The following is a 12,206-nucleotide window of genomic DNA, read 5'->3' as shown; positions in this document are numbered from 1 at the left end:
ACAGAGGCTGCATACTTTGTCGACAAAAACATTCAAACAGGAGTTACCCTAGGTTTTTGCATCTTATTTGTCCAGCTTCCATACTCGTTTTCACACACTTTTTACAAGAAATACATTGACAGCAAACTCTTGCTTGCTTGTGCACCAGCTCTCTTGAGACTCTTATTTTGTTTGCAGAGGCAGGGCGAACCGCACTTTTATTGTGAAGACAGGAACTGTGCAGTCGGTCTTCAGCATGTACGGCGCAAGTGTCGAAATATAAAGTGTTTCTTGCCTTCCTACCGGTCGTTTTTTATTAATACTGAGCTCGCAGCAGCCAGCGTCATCTCTCAAGATCCTCGGGTGCCGTGAATGTCAATCAAGTGACTAAAGTGACGTCATACTGAAGATTGATGATCACTCATTTTTAGGTCAAATTTCGTTTTGTAAAAAAAAATCAATACATTTGTATTATTATGGTGTCTATCATGGCATTAGGATTAGCATAGGGAAATAAAAACAAACCAACAAAACACTGTCGTGTGTAGCAAACAATGAACCAGCGAGTGACACTTCCATATAAGGCTCTCTAGTTACCGGATTTTTTGGACTATAAGACGCAGTTTTTTTCATAGTTTGGCCAGGAGTGCGACTTATACTCAGGAGCGACTTATGTGTGAAAGTATTAACACATTACCGTAAAATATCAAATAATATTATTTAGCTCATTCACGTAAGAGACTAGGCGTATAAGATTTCATGGGATTTAGGGATTAGGAGTGACAGATTGTTTGGTAAACGTATAGCATGTTCTATATGTTATAGTTATTTGAATGACTCTTACCATAATATGTTACGTTAACATACCAGGCACCTTCCCAGTTGGTTATTTATGCATCATATAAAGTAGACTTATTCAGCCTGTTGTTCACTATTCTTTATCTATTTTAAATAGCCTTTCAAATGTCTATTCTTGGTGTTGGGTTTAATCAAATAAATTTCCCCCAAAAAGGCGACTTATATTCCAGTGCGACTTATATATGTTTTTTCCCTTCTTTATTATGCATTTTCGGCAGGTGTGACTTATACTCCGGAGCGATTTATAATCCGAAAAATACGGTAGTAAGGATCGCTAATCAGAAGCAGGAGCGTACAATAAAGGAATCAAACATGAAAACAGAAACTAAATCACAAACATAGAACTAATCACGGACCTAAGGAACCAGCCCCAAAAAAACAAGACAGTACATGGCCAGTAGTGACAGGCCATGACTGGAACAGGTTTCAGTTTTGGCACATTTGTGGCAATCTCAAGGTACTACTCGGTAGAGTAAACTTTTTTTCAACCAAAATTTGTGTTTTAGGAGATTAGAGAGAAAAGAAGGCAATCATTTTGGCTCATGCAGGTTGAAAGGCCTTTGATTCGATGTGTGTTCTGAGAAGCGTGTGTTGAAGCAGTTGGAGCCAGGAGTGGTGGAACATTAAGGTGAGTTATAATACACCCTTTTTGCAATTTTTTTTGTACTCAGTCATCAGTATATATTTTCACAATTGGCGAAAAACAATGATGATTGTCGCTTTTTGACGATGTATATTTTGGATGAAGGTGACCCAATGGTTCAGACTGCATTGGGTCCATATCTGATTTTTATCCACATTCAAAAGAGGTCTAGGTCTGATTAGAAAAAAGGAAATTGCGCTATTGACATAAAAAAAAAAATTGAACAGAAATTTGTGCAAAAAAAGTTAAGTGAAGTGAATTATATTTATATAGCACTTTTCTCTAGTGACTCAAAGCGCTTTACATAGTGAAACCCAATATCTAAGTTACATTTAAACCAGTGTGGGTGGCACTGGGAGCAGGTGGGTAAAGTGCCTTGCCCAAGGACATAACGGCAGTGACTAGGATGGTGGAAGTGGGAATCGAACCTGCAACCCTCAAGTTGCTGGCACGGCCACTCTACCAACGAAGCTATGCCGCCCCAAAAAAATGTATTCACCTTCAGCGTGAACATAGCCTAACTCTATGAGCATGGATTGATGAAGCCTGCAGTCCAATTGCGATCAATTGAATGCCCTGAAAATATCTTTGTAATATCCTTATTTTCTTAAAACACACAAATGGGTTTATAGATTTGAGGTACAATAGGCATCCATGCATGTTGTACCTTGATAAACTGATGCTTGTCCCGACACGGGGTGAATTATCGTATACTTTCTTAAACCAGGTTATAAAATGGTCCACAAATAAGGGGCAATTTACACTCTGGCTTTTTCTGCGTTTAATGAAAGAGTTGTGGCCTCCTTATTCTCTTTGTTGCAGTAATCAAGCAGATTAATGAGTCCGTGATTATCATCTGATTTTTATTCAAGTCAATGGGGCTACTGCTTTGCATATAATCCATGCTCATGAGAGATTTTGGACGATAACTCGATGAGTGTCTTTTTTTTAATCAGGTTTGAATACAAGGATGATGTTCGCAGACTTTGTCTGTTGGGCTTAGGGAAGTGTCCTTAATGTATGTAATTATTCTGTATAAAAACAAGTGTTGATATAGTCCAGACTTTTTTGTAATTTTTTGGGGGGGAAAACCTTCTGGTGCTAAATCTGTTTGGCATGTGTTGGAGTCCTTCATTGACATTACATTCTCGAGTGCCATACCTTTAAAGTAAGGAATTCAAAACTAAAAACGTTTTACACGGACATACCAGGGGCAGTAGTATTAATGTTATGACAACAGGGTTAAGTTTCTCCGTCACTCTTTCATTACCAGGTTTAAATGCCAGGGCTGTACGACTGAACTCTATCTTTTGTCTGGAACTGTGGTTGTAGGAGCAAAGAAGTGCTAGGATTCCACATGATTAAGTTACTAGCTAACCTTCAACAGTTGTTAAAAAAAAAAAAGAGGTCTTAACCTATTTCCAGGTGCATCTCTGGCATAACGATGAAGATAGTTCTTCTGAGATGCATTATAAAGCATTATAAAGTCCCTTAACCTTTAAGGGACATTCCTTTCATTTATAGCTCTGATTCTCACACTGACGATATATAAGAGCTGAGGGATAGCTAGATGGTACAAAAGATGAGATTATCGATTTAGATAATCCATTCAGGACCATCTGGCTGCCTCAAACGTCAGCCATATTAAAGTTGATAAAGAACTAATACAGCATTGCTCTGAGCATTGGGCCCCAATATGTTCATAATCAGGTTATAGGGTTGAAAGTTCAGGTGTCGCTAACCCATAAATTAACATCTCAGGGGTAGCCTCAATTAGGCAGATGGAGTAAGGGTCGAAAATGTCATTTTATCACAGTGAGGAAAACATCCCATGGGTATGTACTTTATGTTCACAAGATTGCGTCCAAAGCATTGTGGAAAGGGTAGGACACCTGGGAATCCATCCATTCTCTTTATATCGCTTGTCCTCATTTTAGTCACAGGTAATGCCAGATCAACACACACAGCATATTCCTGTTAACTACAGGCTTGTGCAAAATACAGATTGAATTGAAATTTCAATTACATTTAAATTGTGCTTGTGGACAGGAAGTAAAATTGAAATGTTGTTACATTTGAATTGATCATTTTGGTGTATTTCTTTTGAAAGGGTTTAAAACCCTCCCTTGTGGTCTAGATCAGTGGTTCTCAAATGGGGGTACGTGTACCCCTGGGGGTACTTGAAGGCATGCCAAGGGGTACGTGAGATTTAAAAAAAAATTCTAAAAATAGCAACAATTCAAAAATCCATTATAAATATATTTATTGAATAATACTTCAACAAAATATTATTGTAACTTCATAAACTGTGAAAAGAAATGCAACAATGCAATATTCATTTTTGTCGACATGTTCCATAAATATTGATGTTAAAGATTTTTTTTTTTTGGGAAGAAATGTTTAGAATTGAGTTTATGAATCCAGATGGATCTCTATTACAATCCCCAAAAAGGGCACTTTAAGTTGATGATTACTTCTATGTGTAGAAATCTTCATTTATAATTGAATCACTTGTTTATTTTTCAACAAGTTTTTAGTTATTTTAATATCTTTTTTTTCCAAATAGTTCACGAAAGACCACTACAAATGAGCAATATTGTGCACTGTTATACAAGTTAATAAATCAGAAACTGATGACATAGTGCTGTATTTTACTTCTTTATCTTTTTTTTTTCCAACCAAAAATGCTTTGCTCTGATTAGGGGGTACTTGAATTAAAAAAATGTTCGAAGGGGGTACATCACTGAAAAAAGGTTGAGAACCACTGGTGTAAATAATCTGTGTTGGATAAACTTTGGTGCAAATGTTTGTTTCTGGAGGTGTTCCTAGATTGCAAATGAAACTACACCTCACTCTCTCCATCATAATCCATCTTTCGTAAATGTAGACTGTTTGAATATATATCTCGAATTTGTCACCGCAAAAACATTTTCCAGACTCGGTTGAAAATATAACCATTACGAATCGTCACCTGGCCACAACATTAAGTACACCTGCAGACTCTCGATTGAATTAGAGAGCACATTGAAAAGTTGTTTTTAACAGCATTTGTCACTGCATGTTAGACAACTGTGTTATTATGCGCATGCCAAGATTGAATGAAAATAATACTTTTTCCTCACTTTTTTTGTGTTTCTTCATGGCCTGAAGCAGAGGGGAGGAAATAAGTACATCCACCCGGCTGGGACATTACGACATATCAAGACTTCAAAACCCCGCGAAAAAAGGCATCCAAAACTTCGTGCAAGCTTCACACAGTTCACACAAAATACATCAAACTTTATACTTTGATGCTTTCAACACAAGTCTCCAAAATTGCAACGACATTTATAAGTGAGAAAGGACGGTAACTGTTGCTGTTTGTAAATGTGCTTTACCCACCCGGAAAAACAAACATACACATTATATTAATTCTTACAGTGGTACAGCATATATCAAGAAATTTGCAAACCTTAAACTTCAGTCTGTGCCCAATCATTCCCCAAAGTTTCTTGTTGTATTGGTCAATTTGCATTAAAGTTGTGTTTTTTTTTTTCAAATATGCTCCAAATGGTCCCTGCAGAAATGGACACAAACCTTTAGAATTTTAGTATTAAGATATTGCACAGTCCCATGCTCCTCTGAACCCAGTCAAAAATTTGGATTTTTGATGGACTGTGATGACAATATCTCTGAAAATATGCATGCACGATATTGTATGATTTGTTGGTGAAAATAGCCTCAACCCAAAATATATTTTTTCGGTTTGTCTTGTTTTGTACGACAGTTGCACCAATATTTCAAGCACAACGTCATAAATAAATAATAAATAAATGGGTTGTACTTGTATAGCGCTTTTCTACCTTCAAGGTACTCAAAGCGCTTTGACACTACTTCCACATTTACCCATTTACACACACATTCACACACTGATGGAGGGAGCTGCCATGCAAGGCGCTAACCAGCACCCATCAGGAGCAAGGGTGAAGTGTTTTGCTCAGGACGCAACGGACAACTCATATACAAATCAACTTGTATATCTTAAAAAGAAATAGGAACATGTTTTAATATACTGATTAATTCCAAGATTTTGTCACAATCAGAACAGGACTCTCAACACAGATCCAGGATTTTCAGAAATGGATATTTATTCCGGTCCAAAACGAGAGAAACAAAAACAGGCTATCAAACCAGACCTAACGTGACCACTAAACTTACTAAAAAAATCAATAACTCAAAACGCTCAGGCTACGGAGAGAAAAAGGTGCTATGAACAAAAACAAAAGGGTAGAACAAAGGCGCTCCAACGGAGGCGATGCTAGGAAACCAATCTTTTCTGACAAAACTTACAAACTGTGAAGACTCTTCTTCGGCATGGTAATGCCGGTGTTGTTTTCCCGAGGATGCGTTGAAGCAGAACACAGCAAACGTAAGATATAAGGTATTTATTAAATAATAAAAAGGCTAGGAACAAAAACACTGGTGTAAAGAGAAAAGGTAAACAAAAGACGCTAGCAAAAGCTAGGATAAACACAAGGAAAACTAAAACTTGGTACGAGGACACAAAAGAGTAAACAAAAACATTGAGCATAAAAGCTGGAATATAAAGTGGCTTAGCGTAAGAGCTAGCGAGAAAATACATACAAGGAGGAGAGTCGTCACTTGTTGCGCGTGGGCAAATTAGGATCCGAGGAAGACTGAACAGAAAAGGCTGGCTTATAAAGGAGGGTGATTAGCTGAAGCAGGTGTGGGTATGAGTGTAGCAGGTGAACTAATGAGTAACCATAGTGATGGACAAAACAGGAAATAAACGGGTCGGACTGAGAATGAAACAAAGATGGAAAAAACAAACATGTGAAGATCTGAGCAGCAGATCGCAACAGTATTCCCCCCCAACAAAAGACAGATACCAGATGTCTCAAAAACACAAACAAAAACTTGAACCCCCTCCCCAAAGCCAGAAAGTCCACAAACGAACGGAGGGCGGAGGGAGGCCACGGTGGAGGGTCGCCAGGTCGCTTATCCCCGAATCCACCGAGGACAGGCACTGTGGTGGCGGCGGATGGAACGCCGCTGCCGAAAGAGTTTTGGCGGCCGACCTCGAAAAGGCCACATCAGTGGCCGCCTTGCAGGATGAGGTGCCCGGCGAGGCGGACGACCTCGCAGAGGCCACACCCGTGGCAGACGTGGAGGATGACGCTTCAGCACCGAAGACATGGCAGGCTTGGAAGCAGCAGACGAGGGTGCGGGGACTGCAGCCAAAGCAGGCCTGAGTGCAGCTGGCGAGGATGATGCGGGTGCTGCAGCCGAAGAAGGCGTCATTGGCGGCGTGGAAGCCGAAGAAGCCGTCATTGGAGGCGTGGAAGCCGCAGAAGGCGTCGTCGGAGGCGTGGTAGCCGCGGAAGGAGTCGGAGGCGTGGAAGCCGGAGTCGTCATCAGCGAAGAAGCAAACGGCGACGTCGTAGAAGCAGGCGTATTAGTCGTCGGCGGTGCTTGGCGGCGTGGAGCTGGTACCGGCGCTTGGCGGCGTGGAGCTGGTACCGGAGTGGGCTTCAGCCCTGTCGACACAGGTGTAGGCTCCAGCCCCGTCGACACAGGTGTAGGCTCCAGCCCCGTCGTCGTCGACGCAGGTGTGGGCTCCAGCCCCGTCGTCGTCGACGCAGGTGTGGGCTCCAGCCCCGTCGTCGACGACGCTGGTGTGGGCTCCAGCTCTGGAGCTGGTACTGGAGTGGACTCCAGCTTTGGAGCTGTTGCTGGAGTGACATCCAGGCTAAAGTCTGTAACTGGTATGAGAACCAGTTCTGGGTCGGACGCTGGTGTGAGAACCAGGTAGGAGTCTAGTGCTGGCTTGAGAACCAGGCTAACATCAGTTTCTGGTGCGAGAACCAGGCCCAAAAAAGCTGCTGGTGTGTGAACCAGGCGAGAGTCGAATTCTGGTGTGAAAACCAGGTTAGTGTCATGTGCTGGTTTGAGAACCAGGATGGGAGAAGTGCAGAACACCGGTGGTGGAGGACGTGCTGGAGGTAATGACCTCGTGAGTCTGAACACCGGTGGAGGAGGTCTACTTGGTCGTTGGGATTTGACCGGGGGAAACAGGTGGAGGAGGTCTACAAGGCCGTTGAGACTTGGCCGGGGGAAAAACAGGTGGAGGAGGTCTACAAGGCCGTTGAGACTTGGCCGGGGGAAATACAGGTGGAGGATGTCTACTAGGAGGAGCTAAGCGTTTAGCGTGCCGAAAAACAGGTAAAGGGGGCCTCATACGAGGTTGCGGTTTGCTAGGTCGCATTTGTGCTGCCTCCGTAGCACAGCTATAGGCCATAGCCTCCCGCTCCAGACGGGGATCCCAGACCCGTTCCCTGTGGTCAGGGACTGACCTTAAGGGGGGGTGGTGGGAGGTCTGGAGGTGGGCAGACTCCTCCCCTTTAACTTGTACGAAATTATTATTAGAAGGCGAGAAAACACTATACTTGGGCGGGGAATGAGGTTTAGAAAATGGAGTTGAATAAACAGACGTACAAGGCTGATTAGAATAAAAAGAAAAAATGTTCTGGTAATTCTGTATTTCATCAAAATTGTTATTGTTAATAGAAACTGGTGGAGAATGAGAGTCAACAATATAAAAATCTTCATCAAAAATATCGACCCCAGGGGGCGGTGTTGCGTCACCGGTGGGCGTACCCCAACTGTCGTCACTGGTAGAGTCAGGGGGAAAAAACAAGTTGGATTACCGGTAGTGGAAGGTGAATCCTGGTCGGGGTGAAGTTTGCTGTGTTCGTAGGAAGGATGAAGTGGTGCTGGATAATTACTGCCGTGCTGGGGACCTCTCCACTGGACCCCCCGCCTCTTCGGGGCAGCGCAAACGGCTTCGGAGGGGACTTCAGGCCCACAGTCAAGTCTTTCCTGCTCCCAAGCCATGAGCTCCAACCACAAACCCAAGTCGAAGGGTTCCTCCCGTGGTTTCGACGCGGAAAAACATTCTGATGCTCGGATCCTACTGTGAAGACTCTTCTTCGGCATGGTAATGCCGGTGTTGTTTTCCCGAGGATGCGTCGAAGCAAAACACAGCAAAGGTAAGATATAAGGTATTTATTAAAAAATTAAAAGGCTAGGAACAAAAACACTGGTGTAAAGAGAAAAGGTAAACAAAAGACGCTAGCGTGAAAGCTAGGATAAACACAAGGAAAACTAAAACTTGGTACGAGGACACAAAAGAGTAAACAAAAAAATTCAGCATGAAAGCTGGAATATAAAGTGGCTTAGCGTAAGAGCTAGCGAGAAAATACATACAAGGATGAGAGTCGTCACTTGTTGCGCGTGGGCAAATTAGGATCCGAGGAAGACTGAAGAGAAAAGGCTGGCTTATAAAGGAGGGTGATTAGCTGAAGCAGGTGTGCGGTACGAGTGTAGCAGGTGAACTAATGAGTAACCATAGTGATGGACAAAACAGGAAATAAACGGGTCAGACTGAGAATGAAACAAAGATGGAAAAAACAAACGTGAAGATCTGAGCAGCAGATCGCAACACAAACCAAAATACCCATCGATTCAAAAAGGTATACAAAACGTGGCTATAGCCGTGGCAAAGGAATACTTGAGGTAGGCACAAGAAGATAGAAAACACTCTGGCACAGGACAGAAGGACGAGACATTTATACACATGAGGGAGGGTGACACAGGTGGGCACAATCATGCAATCAGGAAAGACGTCAGACCAGTGATACAGGAGGGAAGGCAAGTGATCTGAAACGAGAGGGAGAGTCAGCATTTCAAAATAAAACAGGAAATGACACGACAACATGAAACCAGACAAGACTTCACCCAGGTGTGACATATTCGTGGGTTCTGCTATTTAAGGTCACCCTAATTTGTGATGAAGCTGTATCAAAGACAATGTTTAGTGTTTTCCCACAAACCCCGTTTCCATATGAGTTGTGAAATTGTGTTACATGTAAATATAAACGAAACACCATGATTTGCAAATGATTTTCAACCCATGTTCAGTTGAATATGCTACAAAGACAACAAATTTGATGTTCAAACTGTTAAACTTTTTTTTTTTGCAAATAATCATTAACTGTACAATTTGATGCCAGCAACACATGACAAAGTAGGGAACGGTGGCAATAAATACTGATAAAGTTGAGGAATGCTCATCAAACACCTTTTTGGAACATCCCACAGGTGTGCAGGCTAATTGGGAACAGGTGGGTGCCATGATTGGGTAAAAAAACAGCTTCCCAAAAAATGCTCAATCTTTCACAAGAAAGGATGGGGCGAGTTATACCCCTTTGTCCACAACTGTGTGAGTAAATAGTCAAACAGTTTAAGAACAACGTTTCTCAAAGTGTAATTGCAAGAAATTTAGGGATTTCAACATCCACGGTCCATAATATCATCAAAAGGTTCAGATAATCTGGAAAAATCACTCCATGTAAGCGGCATGGCCGGAAACCAACATTGAATAACCGTGACCTTCGATCCCTCAGACGTCACTGTATCAAAAACCGACATCAATCTCTAAAGGATATCACCACATGGGCTTAGGAACACTTCAGAAAACCACTGTCACTAAATACAGTTTGTTGCTTCATCTGTAAGTGCAAGTTAAAGTTCTACTATGCAAAGTGAAAGCCATTTATCAACAACATCCAGAAACGCCGGCGGCTTTTCTGGGCCCCAGATCATCTAAGATGGACTGATGCAAAGTGGAAAAGTGGTCCGACGAGTCCACATTTTAAATTGTTTTTGGAAATATTCGACATCGTGTCAACTTGACCAAAGGGGAAGCCAAACATTCAGACTGTTATCGAGGCAAAGTTCAAAAGCCAGGATCTGTGATGGTATGGGGGTGCATTAGTGCCCAAGGGATGGATAACTTACACATCACCAATAATGCTGAAAGGTACATACAGGTTTTGTAACAACATATGCTGCCATCTAAGCGCCGTCTTTTTCATGGATGCCCCAGCTTATTTCAGTAAAACAATGCCAAGCCACATGTTACAACAGCGTGGCTTCGTAGTAAAACAGCGGGTACTTTTCTGGCCCGCCTGCAGTCCAGAAATGTCTCCCATCGAAAATGTGTGGCGCATTATGAAGCGTAAAATACGACAGCGGAGACCCCGGACTTTTGAACGACGGAAGCTCTACATGAAACAAGAATGGGAAAGAATTCCACTTTAAAAGCTTCAACAATTAGTTTCCTCAGTTCCCAAATGTTTATTGAGTTTTGTTAAAAGAAAAGGTGATGTAACACAGTGGTGAACATGCCCTTTCCCAACTACTTTGGCACGTGTTGGAGCCATGAAATTCTAAGTTGATTATTTTTGGCAAAAAAAAAATTAAGTTTATGATTTTGAACATCAAATATCTTGTCTTTGTAGTGCATTCAATTGAATATGGGTTGAAAAGGATTTTCAAATCATTGTATTCTGTTTATAATTACAGCTAACACAATTTTCCAATTAAAATGGAAACGGGCTTTGTATAAAAACTGAAAAATAAGGTTGTATTTTTCTTGCAAGTTTTGAATCATGCTACACAACAGCAATGCTTTTTGACATTTTCTGAGGCCACAAGAAAAAAAATTCCCTGATAAATGCAGGTCCTTAAAGTTAGCGCTTATAATAACATTATAATCGCTAATACGTAATTAACATTCAGGTCATGAAATGTAAGTGAAGTATTGTTCGCACTTTTTTTTGGAATCGTCATTTATTGGGTTTTATTGTGGGGAAGCACGGTGGAAGAGGGGTTAGTGCGCTTGCCTCAAAATACAAAGCTCCTGAGTAGTCCTGGGTTCAATCCCGGGGTCAGGATCTGTGTGTGTGGAGTTTGCATATTCTCCCCGTGACTGCGTGGGTTCCCTCCGGGTACTCCGGCTTCCTCCCACCTCCAAAGACATGCACCTAGGGATAGGTTGATTGGCAACATTAAATTGGCCCTGGTGTGTGAATGGGAGTGTGAATGTTGTCTTTCTATCTGTGTTCGCCCTGCGATGAGGTGGCGACTTGTCCAGGGTAAACGCCACCTTCCGCCCGATTGTAGCTGAGATAGACACCAGCGCCCCCCGTGACCTCAAAGGGAATAAGCGGTAGGAAATGGATGGGTTTTATGGTTTGAATAAACACAATAGACACAACGACGTCATGGCTCCTATTGGCTGCATTGTGAGCTGACTTTTATTTTAAGTTGGATGCGTAATTAGCGCTGCTTTCGATACCGTCGATCATAATATTTTATTAGAGCGTATCAAAACACGAATTGGTATGTCAGACTCAGCCCTGTCATGGTTTAACTCTTATCTTACTGATAGGATGCAGTGCGTCTCCCATAACAGTGTGACCTCGGACTATGTTAAGGTAACGTTTGGAGTTCCCCAGGGTTCGGTCCTTGGCCCTGTACTCTTCAGCATCTACATGCTGCCGCTGGGTGACGTCATACGCAAATACGGTATTAGCTTTCACTGTTATGCTGATGACACCCAACTCTACATGCCCCTAAAGCTGACCAACACGCCGGACTGTAGTCAGTTGGAAGCGTGTCTTAATGAAATTAAACAATGGATGTCCGCTAACTTTTTGCAACTTAATGCCAAAAAAACGGAAATGCTGATTATCGGTCCTGCTAGACACCGACCTCTATTTAATAATACAACTTTAACATTTGACAACCAAATAATAAAACAAGGTGACTCTGTAAAAAATCTGGGTATTATCTTCGACCCAACTCTCTCCTTTGAGTCACA

The sequence above is a fragment of the Nerophis ophidion genome, linkage group LG05 (assembly GCF_033978795.1).
Source record: "Nerophis ophidion isolate RoL-2023_Sa linkage group LG05, RoL_Noph_v1.0, whole genome shotgun sequence".
NCBI lineage: Eukaryota > Metazoa > Chordata > Actinopteri > Syngnathiformes > Syngnathidae > Nerophis > Nerophis ophidion.
This window is presented reverse-complemented; position numbering follows the sequence as displayed.